This window comes from Vigna unguiculata, chromosome 5 (assembly GCF_037176805.1).
Source record: "Vigna unguiculata cultivar grain cowpea cultivar isolate G323 ecotype 2 chromosome 5, ASM3717680v1, whole genome shotgun sequence".
Lineage (NCBI taxonomy): Eukaryota > Viridiplantae > Streptophyta > Magnoliopsida > Fabales > Fabaceae > Vigna > Vigna unguiculata.
This window is the reverse complement of record NC_140796.1, coordinates 27,214,366-27,229,690: the sequence shown is the minus strand read 5'-3', so window position 1 is coordinate 27,229,690 and position 15,325 is coordinate 27,214,366. Positions and strand designations below refer to the sequence as shown.

Below are 15,325 nucleotides of genomic sequence, written 5' to 3'. Positions count from 1 at the left end.
ACCTTACTACTAACTAGTATTTATCAAAAAACACGTGTTATTTAATCTCAAAATATTAACAAATTCAGCTTAAGTTAGCCTAAGAAAACCCCTCCTAAATTTTTTTTTACATTATAGTTTTTTTATAATATATTTAAGTAATTATATTTTCTTATAAAAAAATCTAGGCATATTAAAATTCATTATTTTAGTATATCAAAGTAAAAGATGATGATATAAAAAATTTGTTTTAGAATACTAAAATAAATTTTATTGAATATCAAATTTAATATGTTGATTATCTAATTTTACCTTCTAAAATTTGATAACAATATACAACAAACTCCTTCACCCTCTTCTCTATTTGCTCGCTCCAGAGCCTCTTCAAATTTTTTCCCTTCTTCTCTCCGTTTTCTACTACTTTTGACGTGGATTATCGTTCTCATCTCTTTTTCTCTTGTGAAGGTAGAGAACACAAAATGGTGATGAAGAGCAAGAGTAAGAAAACCCAATCCCTGTTCTTTGATATCAGTAGTGTGCAATGATTTTAATTGTTTATTTTTTTATTATTGTTGTGAACTTTTATGGTTGCAGAGATTAAGAGTAAGAGGGTTTCGTTGAAGAAGAAGTACAAGGTGATACGGAAGGTGAAAGAGCACAACAGAAAAAAAGAGAAAGAAGTGAAGAAGCTTAGGCTGGGTGGGAAAAATAAGGTTGAGAAGGATCCTGGTATTCCCAATAATTGGCCTTTTAAGGAACAGGAACTCAAAGCCCTTGAAGCTGGAAGAACGAAGGCCATTGAGGAATTGGAGCAAAAGAAAGTCGAACGCAAGTAGAGGGTAATTGTTTTATCATTATTCAACTCCCATTTCATGAATTATTTCTATCGTTGGTTGATTATGTTTATTATGATTTGTTATGTTACATGATCAGATAAATGAATGAATAAATAAAAAATGTCGGTAGAAGTTTTATGTAAACCTTGTTCCTGTAGAAAGTTCTTCATGGACAAGAAGGAAGATATATGATAAAAGATAATGAGGGTGTTTGACTGTTGGTATATTAAAATGTTTTTGTATTATTGTATCAGTGAAGATTGACTGTTGCTACGAAGAAAAACAGTCCTTTGTGATTTCTGTTTTCCTTGGAGTTACGAACTTACTTTTCATTACTTGTTTCAGGCTCGTAAAAGGAAATTGGGCTTGCTAGAGGAGGAAGATGACTCTAAGTTGCTAGAGGATTCTAATAAAAATACTAATGATTTTGGTAATGCTGTTGTCGCAACCTAAATTGTGACGGGATGACGAACTAAAAAAGAAAGGATTTGGAAAAAGAGATTAGAAGTCGCCACCATAGTTTGTTCTGGAAAACTATGGAAAACTATAAGAATAAAATAAAGTCTACGAAAACCAAATTTAGGGTCCGAGAGTTGGTTACGCGTAGGGAAGGTATTAGCACCCTACAGCGCCCACCCAAAGGCTGTACCTTTAATTAAATTTCCAAAAGAGATGTGTTTATTTAAATATTTATTTTTCCCATAAATAAGAAAATATTGAACAAAATCATTTTTTGAGTGAAGGGGCCCCCGACAAGGGTTAAAACCTTGGTCCTACATATTCTCATTAAAAATGAGAAATCAGGGCTACGTAATTCTTTATAAAACTATTTGAAAATGATTTGGAAAACCTTTTGATTTTTAGAAAGTGAACCTGACAAGGACTTGCCCTGCTCCTACGTATCTCCATTCACAATGGAGAATCAAGGATCACGTAGTTCTTGATAAAACTTGATTAAAATATTTAATTCTTAAAGTTGTCTTTTGACATTTTTGAAAATAAGTGTCATAAGACGCGTGCGGCCAGGTTGACACCAAAATATTTCTATGATTTTTATATTTTGAATAGGAGTGTCGTGCGACGTGAGCAGGTCGAGTAGACACCAAAATCATTTTAATAATTTTGTATTTGAAAAAGGAGTGTCGTGCGCAAGCGGATGATTAGACACCAAAATCATTTTAATAATTTTGTATTTTAAAAAGGAGTGTCGTGCGACGCGGACGGTCGATTAAACACCAAAATTATTTTTTTATAATTGTTGTATTTTAAAAAGAAGTATCGTGCGACGCGAGCGGTCGATTAGACACTAAAACTATTTTTATAATTCTTATTTTTAAAAGAAGTATCGTGCGACGCGAACGGTCGATTAGACACTAAAAGAAAAAATAAATAAAATAATTTTAAATTTTATTTATTCTTATTTGTATTAATTTTGAAAATTATTTTAATTTTTATTTCAATTTAAAATATTTTTTATTATTTTTGAAAATGATATGATTGAGATGTGATATTTAATAAAATAAAAAGGTAAAATTGGAAATAGAAAATGAAAGTGCATAAGTAAATATGTGGGTGCAATGAGAAAAACTCCACACATAGGAATGAGGTGCACATAGAAGAAATACATGGTGCATAAAGTAAACACATCCTAGCCTAAAAAAGGAAATTAAAGAGTGGGGTATTACATTTTGGAGTGCATGAAGTAAAGAAAATAAAAACAAATGGTCCAATTATAAAATATATTTGCATAGGTGTGTGAATTAAGTTATGAGGGTGCACGAAGAATTAAAGAATCTGCCCAATACCCTAAACCTAAATCAAATTATTCTTCCAGAAAGCACATCACCTAAAACTCTTCTTCCCCAACTTCATTTTCTACCTCACGTTGCACCAACCATAGACGCTACTCACTGACAAGTCGCCGGCGACGCGGCCAACAACGGCGCCGACCTCCATCATCGTTCTTCCAGTGACGGCGGCTTCGCCTCTCTCAAATGCGCGGAGCACCACAACATGGCCTCCATGTTTGCGTCTCTCCTCCGCCTGGTCAACATCGTGCTACTCCGATGTTATCAAGCCATTGCCATAGACATCAACCATCAGAACGTGTCACCAAAGACCATCAACTCCACAACACCACACATCACCATGACCCCTTTTCTCTCTATTCAAACCCCTTACTTTTCGGTCCAATTTCAGTTTTGATTGCGGTTTATTAACTTCAAAGTTGGAGATGAAAATAATATTACCAAAATATACAAAACTGAGCAAAAGTTGTGTAACCTACTATGCGCAAATCTTTTTCGTTCCCTTGTGTTTGTTCTTTAATTATTGTTGCCGCTGAATTGTCTGATATACACCTTTGAATCTTTTTTCTAGGTTATGGCTCTCAATTGAATTGAAATGGAGATGAGTAAATTAATGTTGATTTGAGGATGAACTTTTTTGGACAAAAATTGTGAGAAGATCCTATTACAATGAATCTTCTCCTTTTCTCCCCTCAAAATGACATTTCCTTCCTCTATATTAAACAGTTCTTTAAAAACTGATGGAAGTTACTGCTATCAAAACATCAATTGTTCCCTCCCATTAATCAAAATCGTTGTCCCCTTTTTTTTTAATTTTTAAATTTCAATTAATTAAATAAAGAAAACGTAAAAACAAATGAATTTATTTTAATTCAATCTTTAATTTGAAAACAAAATCTCTTTTTTTTATTATTATTTAAAAATAAAATAAAAAATAAAGATATAATAAAATAAAATAAAAATTTAAAGAAAAACTTTTTAATCAATTTTATTATTTTTTAAGACAATTTAATACCACTTATTTTTTTTGGATATTTTGGAAATAATTTTTTAATAACCTGGACGAATTTGGGTGTTGACAACTGCAAAGACCAGATATGTGCATTTATGTTGTCTTTCTAATAACTCTAAAATATCATATACATATTTTCCTACCTTTCCTTTTCTATTTCTTAGGAAATCTTTTTAAATCTCATGTATATAATAACCATATTCACCCACGTAACAATATATCTTTTCAATAAATCCATTTAACAAATAATCATCATTTATAACTCATTTATAGTGCAATAATTACTTTATATATCCTTCAAAATAATCTCTTATCTTTCATATTCTAAAACATCATTTAAATAAAATAAATCTTTTAAAATAATAAACCATTACGTTTCTTATAATAACTTTCTAAATAAATACTTTTTAAATAATTAATGGTCACTTAAAAATATTTAACATCCTTTAACAATATCTCATAATATTTAACGATATATATCTAATATATTTTTAATTAAATAAATTTTAAACCATTGTGTCTTTTACTTTAAATATTTATTTAATCTCATTTATTTATTTTTATAATTATTATAATTTTTTGGATCTCATATTCTCTTAACAAATAAATTTTTCGTCCTAAAAACTGAAATTTCTAGAATGCATTTTATAGAAAATATTTTAAAAGTGTACAAAATTAAATTAATATTTTAAAACATGAATTTGATAGTATAAAATCATATTATTAGTATCTATATAAATATTTATACAATTGTATCACTACTACATATATTACTTTCAATAACATTTAAAAAATGTTGCTAAAGCCTTAAAAAAATGTTACTATTTGCAAAGGTAACATTTATACACATGTTATATATACATGTTACCAAAATGTTTTAGTAACATTTTTATGTATTATTAGTATCATTTGTAAAAATGTTACCAATTAACATCTTTATTAACATGTGAAAAATGTTGCGAATTTAATTTTTTTTGTAACATTTGAAAAATGTTACCAATACATTTTCTAACATTCAATGAAAATGTTACTTATATATTTTGTAACATTTAAATGAATGTTACCAATTATCTTATTTTACAACAATTAAGAAAGGTTATGAATTGTCTTTTTGTAACATTTTAAAATTGTTACTAATTTATTTATCTAAAAATAAGGATAATACACTTTTTTTAATAATTGAAACAATCCTACGACAATATTTAAGTAAAATTCAATTTAGGTTTCTTATTGATACTATGCATTCTAGCCCCTAACGAGAATTGTGCAAGAGAAAAGGCTTTATAATAGCCCAAAGGATAAATGCAAGCACAAAAGTATTATAATTCTTTCATTTGAATACAACCACAGTTTCTGAATACTATATCCACTCAAATCAAATATTGACTGTATAAATTGTCCCATAAAATGCTCTATAAAATGCTACAAACAAGTACCTAATTGCACCATCATCATGACTTGCTAGGCATCAACAATAAAGTCTGTGAGAATAAGAAAATAAGTCTGCAATAATAAGAAAATATGTTCTCAACCAATTGCAAATACAAGCAATGTATACAACCATGACAAAGTCCTTATTTTTTCCCACTTTTCTTGAGCTTATAACCATTAAAATTTCCTTTTTGTGGTGTCTTTGCTTTCAACTCATTCAATGTCTGTAAAAAAACAGTAAATAGGCTTATATCATCTTGAAAATCAAATTGAATGTATTGTATTAAATTATTATTGAAAGAAAAACAATGCTTTAACCTTCAGAACTGATTCAATTGGATAACTTCCTTCAAGGTTTGGATCCACTAGTTTGTGAATACCTTTTAAAGGATTACCCTGTGAATTCAACACATAAACGAAAATCAACACAAAAATTTGTCTGTTTAAATATTCATGACTTAACCCCTAACACACATCAAACAATATATTCAATCCCAATCTCAAGAGGAAAATACACTAAAAACTGATTAATACAAGAAGGGAGAATGATTATGATTAAATATATGAATCATGTCTTGAAGTATGAACAATACATGCAAAGGAAAGTGATTAACTAAGAAATAATAAATGAATAATAAGGGAAGGGGAAAACATGCAGAAACAAGTATTACTATCATATGTAAAGAAACAAATAAAAAATTACCATATTGGGAGACATAGTGAGAGGATGCTCGGGCACATTTAAATCTTTTAAAACTTTGGCCTTCTTTGCTTTAGATTCTTTTGATTTACTATAAAATTTATAAAATGATAATTAACATCAATTTTAAAAATTCATTAACAAACTAAAAACACAATTAATTGATGTTAGATGTGATGAATTTACCTTTCAACAAGCTTCTTTTGAGCCTTTTCCTCCTTCCGCTTTTTCTTCCTATGAGATTTAATTTTGTCCTAAATTTGAAGAGAAAAAATGAAACAAATTTACAAGGATGCATATATTTACAATAAGCGAACAAACAGTGACCTAAAATGATGTTGTATAAAACCATACCTTCATATCTCTTTCATTTATATTTGGATTCCACATGCTAGAAAATTCTGGAATTGCTACTGTTGGAAAGCATGTCTGCAGCTGAGCTAAAAATGTTTAAAACCAGTAAACATTTCAGTTTTGATGGCTTCCACTTGTTCTTGTAATTTTACTTGCATCTCCTCTTGTATCTCTACTCTAGCATTCCTTTTGACTTCATCTATTATTTTCTGGATCTCAATTGTAGACTTAGTTCCCCATAAATCTGTAGGTGCAACCCCTTTTCCATATGTGCATACAAAGCCAGGTCTCTCTTTACCCAAGACTTGGGAAAATAAATCATCCTGAGTTGTGCTTTCCTCTGCTTCTGGGTGTAAAGTAATGGCCTCCTCAAGCTCTGACTGAAAATCAAAGCACATATACTTAATTTGAAAGAACTATAAGTGTCAAACAAAATTAAGTATAAATGATAGAGATGTTCATACAACAGTTCTACTTGTTCCATCCTTTGTCTTATTTCCATCCTTTGGCTTATGTGTCAAAAGGAACATTTCTACACGGGAGGGCTCTTTAGCATCAACATTCTTCATCCTCTATTAAAATTAAAATATGTAAGATTAGTTCAACCAATCTTCCTACAAAAGCACAAGAAAATTGTTCTTAACTAGTTTTTTTACCTCTTCTTCACGAATTTCTGCACAAGTTTTTGATCCAGTGGTATGGACAAATGTATATTGTGCTCTGCTAATTTTATTCTTCTCACTACGTTCCTTTAAAATAAAAACACCACATTAGCAAAGGAAAATTTTTATCACAAAGTAAGAAAGTAACCCGGCTAAAAGGTAGAAAAAAATATCAAATTTGTACAATTCAACATCTAATTAATATGAGAATTAACATCCAATACCAACAAATAGAAAAAAAATAGCACCTCTATCGCATAAGGAGGAAATAACATAGCTGAAAATAAACTATAAATTATTATTATCTTAGCCATGTTAGATTTCCAAAACTTAAGAAGTATTTTCCACTATTCAAGTGGAATAATGGATGGTCGATTCTATAAATTGTACTCCTCCTTCATGTTTGGCTTAAAGAACTTCTTTTTCAAGCGACATTTGTGAGTCCTCCAACTTGAACCAATACTTTGCAAGACCCACTTTTTACCACGTTCTTCTATATCAAACTTTGACTACACCAAAACATATTTGAATTAACATTGATATCAATTCAGAAATAACTTGTGTGTTCAAAATAAAACCATAAAGTCACTCCAAATGGAAATAAACAACATTCAAAAAGTCCAAAGTCCAAAGTCCACAGAATGGCAAATTTGTCTAATTAACATTTCAACATCAAAACAAGTTTTATTATTTATGTGAATGGCAAATTAATTTTCAGAAAACTCTACAAAATGTTTTGATAGCTTTTTTGTTCCAGACTACTTAAAGTGATGAAAAACATATTCTATGATTGCATCTTAAACCTTCACCATAGGTTTGGAGTTTGAACAGTACAGATCTTGTTACCTTTGAACAGAACAAAATAGAACATAACACTAATGTTGAGCATGTTCAAGGGTCATTTGTTAGAGTGTTGAGCAGAAACATCTCTTAATTAATTTGTTAACAATAGTTTAAGGGATCAAGTTTATCCAGTGTCATAGAGTTAGAAGCATGAACATGCAAAATAATGATTGAAATATTTCTGAAATCCTAAAACAATGAACTAGCCGAAAGAAGATATAAATAGTAATAGGTGGTTCTGTTTTAGCAGTTCTAGACCAATAAGAGAAAAGTAGTGTGAGTGTTTTGATTGATACCGTTTTCCACTTCAACAAGGTAGAGGTTTCTAATTCGATGTACTGCGGGTAAGACTTTATAGAACCAAGGAATGTTCTATTAATATATTTTTTTTCAGGGTTAGACTATTTTTCTTATATAAACAATGATATGGTAGGCATACCAGAAATTTTGGGGTTTAGCATATAGTCTATGATGATAGGTAAGATAATGCAGAAGGGCATGAAAATAATTTATGACTAGTAGGACCAACTATAACGACTATTATTCTCAGGGTTAAGTGAAGGCTTATCGTTGGTTTTTATTTAACTGTTTGTTCTGTTTCATAATTTCATTCGAGGCCTAGATAACTGTGATGAATTTTGATTTAGTCTTTTGATGCATTGCAGTGTAGGGGAGAAGATTAGAAGATCTTGATTGGAGTGTGTGGATCATATTTTTTTGAGTCTGTGATCCATTCATGCACACTGTGTTGCATTGATTTGTTGAAAGTTAGATAGAAAGATGGAGACAGGGGAAAGCAACAGCAGTAACCAAAGGTGTGATTCATAACTCTAGGCAAATACTATGAATGTGACAGCAACATGGACTCTTAGATTAGAACAGTTAGCATGAACTCTTAAAAAAGGAAAAGTGAACGAAAACTTTGAAACTTGAAGTAGTTTTTTGTTAGAAACTTTCAATAAATGTCACTTTGCTTAACAAGTACACCACATGAAATGTATTATGAGCATTATTCTGTTAATGCAAAAGCTTGAATTCTAACATATATTGAACATTCAGGTGTAAAGGGATGCAAGGTGGGAAAAAACTGTTTGGGTGCAGATGGTGTTCTACGTGTGAGCATGGGTTGCTTTGTATCCTTTTGAAGTTTCTATACTTAGATGCAAGAAATCTGGTCTGGTCAAACATTAGTCAACTTTTCTTGATTAGCAGTTCTAAAACAGTTTAATTAGTTGATACGATAGGAGAAGATGTTTAGCATAAAACAATATTTCAGAAAACTGCATGAGATAGACAGAAAAAATGGAGCATGTGACAGAATCAGAACATATATATCTTGTTTGTGTGAGATGCATAGATTCATTGGAGACAAGACATAAAATCTGAAAAGGGTCATGTGGCACACAATGACAGGTCCGAATGGAACACATACATTGAGGTAAATGTTCAAAGACTCCTAATATTCAGATAATCATTGTTGCTGCATTAGGAGATCAATACCTTAGTTTTTATTGTCTACTTTTTCTCAGCTATGCATTTGGATGATTGCTTTTTCTTTTAATATTATTTTTTCACCAAATGAACAAGTGCCATGCTAGCTTTTTCTATGTATAGATGCATATGTACAATGAAGACAAAAAAAATTAAACCTAAAATCTGGTATAAATATCTAAACCCTGATTATAGTGCATTTAGATAACACTCAAAATTAAGGTGATATATATATCCTGAAACAAACGAAGCAAGTATGAGTTGCTTTATCTTCATCATAAAAAAATAAATAATGTTATCTTATCTTGAAAATGATCCAAAAATAGTGACAAATTTGTATAGCTCTTAACACTAATATATTGACATTTAATGTTCAATCTTGGTCCAAAATCAATTCATAAATAAATAGAAAGCATATATTAATGATAAGAAAAAAAAATGATACCTTGACTGTTTGCCACATATCCTCCCAATTATCTTTCAACTCTCTCCAAGTTGTGTATGTCAAAGGAGCAATGTGTGCATTCCTAGCCAATGTTCCCAAATAAGAGCTCAAGGCAGCCCTATATTGACCAATAAGTTGACCAAGAATATTCAGTCTAACTTGAATGCGATCTTCATGACTCAAACCATGAGTCTTAAGACACTTTGTTGAACCCCTTTTCTTCTTGATAACAAGACATGTTTTAATAAATGACAAGAATAATCTTGTTTTTGTATTTTTTTCTAAAGAATATATATTATCAAGTACTTTACACTTACTATCATCGTTAATCAAATAGGGCGCCAAGGGTGTTAGGCAAGGACTTGATGTTGTCTCCTCTAGCTCATTAAGAATTTCAGTCATTGATCCACTTGGCCATGAAGCCTTACGCTTTTTGATGTATGTTTGAACTTCTTGATCATTAAGGGTATCTTCCATTGAGCTGGCAGCCCATGAAACTTTACCTCTTGCCCTTATTGTACCACTGTAAGAAAATAAAAACATAAACAATTTAAATAGTGAACTCAATCATCAAGGGACTCTTGTCTAGGTTCTTCTCTTGTTTCTTCTTCATCTGTTAAACTTGCATCAATGGTTGTTCCAGGTACATCGTCCCTAAACCAAATATTTTCATCTTCATTAACAGTAAATTGATCAAACATTGGACTTCTTAATTAATCATCCAAGTGCTTTTCCACATCTTCATTCTCTAGATCACCATATATATCAAACAAATCTCTAAGGGTGGTGTTAGTAACAACATGCCAATCATCATTTGGGTCCTTTGTATAATACACTTGCTTTACTTGAGATGCAAATACAAAAGGATCATTTTCATATATCAACCTCCGAAAATTTATAAGTACCAATCCAAAACCATCTTGTTTAATTTGAAACCAATGACATTTGAACAATACAAACTTGAAATGTTCGTAGTAATCCAATTCAATTATGTCTTTCAAAACTCCATAGTAGGTAACATTTTCTACCAACGGATTTTCATCTTTCTTGTTTCTAAACTTGACTGTAGATGAAACAACCATAACCCCTGAATTTTGTGTTTTTCTTTCACGACTTTCAATGACAAACTTGTAGCCATTTATTGCATATGCAGAAAATCTTCTCGCAACTGTATTTGGCCCTTTAGACAACCATTTAACATCTTCACTAACATCTAAATTCCTTACTCGATCTTCAAACCATTCATGAAAAGTAAGACATTGATCTTTAGCCTTATTCCATTTTCTTGTTGAACCTTGACGATTGTGACTGAAAACAAATTCTTCATGTTGCCTACATAAAAAAATTGAATATGCTATATATGTTAAGTAAACTATAATAAAGTGTAGTAATAATATGTATTCTCGAGTATGCATATCTTCTTACTTGAGAAATGGTTTGATAGCTTCCGAATTGAATAACACATATCGATGAGCTTGCTCCCATGTAAGAGGATCCAAACTTGTCATGACTCCATCTCCTACAGGACCATCTAAACTCCTTGTTGGTTTATTGAATTTTGTTTGGATATCGTCATCTAAGTACCTTGAACAAAATGTCAAACATTCATCTGCTATATAGCCTTCTGCAATAGAACCCTCTGGATAACGTCTATTATGCACACAGTTCTTTAACTTAAGAAGAAACCTATAAGCATAAAAGTATAAAACTTAAGTACAAATATAAGAAGAAACCTACAAAACCACAAAACTATAAATCAAATTACCTCTCAATTGGATACATCCAACGGTAATGCACGGGTCCTGTAATTCTAGCTTCGTATGCTAAATGTATTGATAGATGAACCATTATAACAAAAAAAGATGGAGGGAAAATTCTTTCCAATTCGCAAAGAATCAATGCAATTTCAACATCCAAACATTCAAATAATTCAACATTGATAACTTTGGAGCATAAAATCTTGAAGAATGAGCTTAACTTAATTAAAACTCTTGCGACTTCTTTTGGTAAATCTCTTCGTACTGCTATTTTAAGTAAGTCTTGCATCAGAATATGAAAATCATGACTTTTAAGTCCAAGAAGTTTTTGCTGCTCAAGTTGAACACAATTAGAAATATTAGACCCATAATTTTCTAGAAGCTTTACTCCTTTCAAGATGCCACAAAAGATATCCTTTTCTTTTGATGAAAGAGTAAATCGTGCAGGTGGTAACAATTATTTATTTGGTTCTATTTCTATTGGGTGAATGTCCTGCCTTATACCCATCTTTACCAAGTCAAGGCGAGCTTTGATATAATCCTTTGATCTCCTATCTACATTCAATAGTGTTCCAATTACATTTTCACAAATGTTCTTTTCGATGTGCATTACATCGAGGTTGTGACGGTGCAAATTAGTATCCCAATATGGCAACTCAAATAATATACTTTTTTTGGTCCATGGATCAACATTATTTCTTTTCCTCTTTTGAGGATTTCCAAATAAATTCTCTCTTTCGCCAATTTTTTCCAATATAGTAGAACCTAATAATGGAACTGGAGCAACTCTAAATTCTTCATAGCCATCAAAACCCTTCTTATTTTTCCGCCATTTGTGATTGGAGTCCAAAAATCTACGATGACCCATGTAACACATCTTTTTACTTTTTGGCAAGTACTTGGACCATGTATCATAGTTACACACAGGGCACGCCAACTTTCCACTAGTACGCCAACCTGATAGCATAGCATAGGCAGGGAAATCACTCACAGTCCAAAGTAATGCAGCTCGAACATTAAAATATTGCTTACTAGAGGCATCATAGGTTTCAAATCCTTTCTCCCATAACTCCTTTAGCTCATCAACTAGAGGTTTTAAATAGACATCTATGCTACTTTTAGGGGAAGAAGGACCTGAAATAAGTAAAGATAACATCAAATAAGGTTGCTTCATGCAGGCCCATAGATAACATCAGAACAACCGGCCAAATACTATATTTGCTACTCATTGTCTTATATGGATTAAATCCATCACTTGCTAACCCAAGCCTCACATTTCGTGGATCCAATGCAAAATCAGGATGTAGTGAATCAAAAGTTTTCCAAGCAAATGAATCTGCAGGATGCCTTAATTTTCCATCATTAGTACGGCCCTTCTCATGCCATTTCATTGAATCAACAGTTTTTGATGACATATATAACTTCTTGATCCTCGGTTTAAGAGGAAAATACCTCAACACTTTGGCTGGAACCGGGGGAGAAACTACCTTGCAAGAAACTTTCTTCTTAAGATTTAGACACCCTCTCTCTTTATATCTAGAAGCAATACACTTGGGGCATGTATCTTCATTCTCATGCTCTTTCCAAAATAGGATACAATAATTAGGACAAGCATGGATTTTTTCATAACTACAACCTAACTCTTTGATTATGTATTTGCAATCTTGGAATGTTACTGGCAAAGAAGAGTTTTCAGGAAGCAATTCTTTGAGCAATAGTAGTAACGCACTAAATGATACATCGCTCCACCCATAAAGGTTCTTAATATGGAGTAAACGAACAATGATTGATAGTTTTGAGAATTTTTTACAACCCGGGTATACTTCTTGACGAGCATCACGTACTAAATTGTAAATCCTCTCCATTTCTACATCAAACTCTTCGTCTTCATCCAATATGTCATCAAAATCACACTCAGGCATCATGAAAGTATCCTCTAAAAGTTCATCCAAATTATCATGCATATTAGCCTTTCCTTTATCCACTTTTGAAGATCCACCTTCCCCATGAAAAATCCATTTTATCAAATCCATCACAAATTAAGTGTTCATACACTTCTGCTCGGTTACTCCAACAACAATTATTACAATTCTTGCACGGACATAAAATTTGATCACCTTATGCTGCATTACTAAATGCAAAGTCGAGAAACTTGTTTAAACAATCTAAATACTTGCCAGAAGATCTTGGTTGACACATCCAACTCTTGTCCATGACTCTGGTTTTCTCATTAATTTTCCTTGATAATTGTTTCAGCTACTGTTAAGATAATTGCTGTAAAAAACATAATTGAATTAGATAATTGTTTCAACTTTGTGGTCCAAAAAATATATCACTCAAAAAATCAATATAAGAAAGAATTAGTATTATCTTCAACTTAAAACAAACATACGAAAATCAATTTATAAATTTTATTCTTTATATATTATTCAATTTTTTTATTTTATTTAATATGACACATAAACTTACATCTAAATTTTGAACAAAATATAATAAACAAAGAAGAAGAAAATCATTGACAATTTTTGGGCATCATAAAACAGTCTTCTTATATGATTGTAAAATAACAAATATGAATTTCTTTTAGGTAGAATAACAAATTGCTACAAAACCCAGAAAAAGGGTTCAACCTTACACATCATGTGTACAAACAAATTTTCCCCTATGAAGCATAGCATCCAATATGGCCACAGATCTCAAAGATACCAAATTGCCAATAGCTTCATGACCAAATGATACAATAAAAACAACACTATATACAAAACAGAACTGGTAGAGGCCACGAGGGACTTTGTTGTCATGTCACAAAAGTATAAAGCAATGACTTCATCTACAAATTAATCAAAATATCATTTAGATTAAAGCAAAACCTGATCATCCAGTTGTCATTCTTATAATTTTAATTAACTACACCAAGGTTTCTTAATAAAACCTGTCTAATCTAAATCTCACAAAATGAGGCTTTTTATTCACATTTTAAACCAGACAAGATCCAATCCTTACTTATGTTGTTGCCTTCGTGTTCTTTAATATCAAAACTAAAATTTTGTTTGAAGAGTTCAGAGACGAAAGTTGTGATTAGAAATAATGGTTTAGAAGTAACTAATAATTTCTTGGCAGGGTGCATAATTATGTTGCAACACTTAATTCCAGCTTGCAGGCAAATTGGAGACAAGAAAAGTTATTATAGTTCATTCTTAAAGTCACCGATTGTTCTATCTATTAAAAATCAGGTGTATATATATAGTTGTATAGTTAAATATTAAAAAAAGGCATTAATCAGTTCCTTCTATTGGATAGGAAAATAATTTGGCCAATCATAAGATCATAGAACAATTCCACATTACACCAAAAGAATAAAAAGGACAATTTATAGACCATCAAAATGCAGTCTTTGCAGCAGTTGAATAAAATATAGATAAATAGTTGTTACTTTTACAGAGTAAATGAGGAAAAAAAATAAAGCCACGCACCAAGACTCCAGGAACAAAGCTGAGGAGAATTATATGCCTTGAAATCCCTGAAATGCATAACCAGCGACATAATACGAGGTTTGGGAAACAAAAGCACGGAGGTTAGGTTCAGGAGTTTGAGGTAAAGAGGATGTTGGAGAAATTGGGAAACAAAAGCACGGAGGTTTGGTTGGGATGAACGTATACTCTAAATCTGAACTAATTTTTAATGTTTGTTTTTAATCAATTATAAATTTATTTAAAATATTGATTTAAAATTGATTTGTGACTACCTAAAATTTAAATAACCGAAAATAATGTATAAGGTTGGTTGTAACGTCCCATTTAATTTATAAACATAATTAAAGGAAACGTCACACATAAGATAGTAAAAACGCGCAGTCCTGGGGTTTCCAACATCACCCCTACAAAACCAGGCACACCACGATGCCAACTAGCAGGATAAAAGTTTGACTAAGAGTTACAATCTAAAAACCACGAATACACGGGTCATAGCCCTAAAGAAAACACGAAAGAAAGAAGTGTGAGATCCAG

General features: G+C 31.3%; 3 pseudogenes across 1 annotated transcript; all 3 read right to left on the bottom strand.

The window, feature by feature from the left end:
• Positions 1 to 5,082: 5,082 nt before the first annotated feature.
• On the bottom strand, positions 5,083 to 10,104 carry LOC114172717 (uncharacterized; annotated as a pseudogene). Its single transcript, XR_014995190.1, has 10 exons — positions 9,868 to 10,104; positions 9,481 to 9,783; positions 7,087 to 7,291; positions 6,777 to 6,868; positions 6,585 to 6,692; positions 6,121 to 6,500; positions 5,953 to 6,020; positions 5,770 to 5,857; positions 5,385 to 5,462; positions 5,083 to 5,290 (listed from the first exon to the last, which is right to left on the bottom strand). The product of XR_014995190.1 is annotated as an uncharacterized LOC114172717 (transcript).
• Positions 10,105 to 10,124: 20 nt separating this feature from the next.
• Positions 10,125 to 11,069, bottom strand: LOC114172387 (uncharacterized; annotated as a pseudogene).
• Positions 11,070 to 11,322: 253 nt separating this feature from the next.
• LOC146886312 (uncharacterized) lies at positions 11,323 to 13,470 on the bottom strand (annotated as a pseudogene).
• Between the last annotated feature and the right edge of the window lie 1,855 nt (positions 13,471 to 15,325).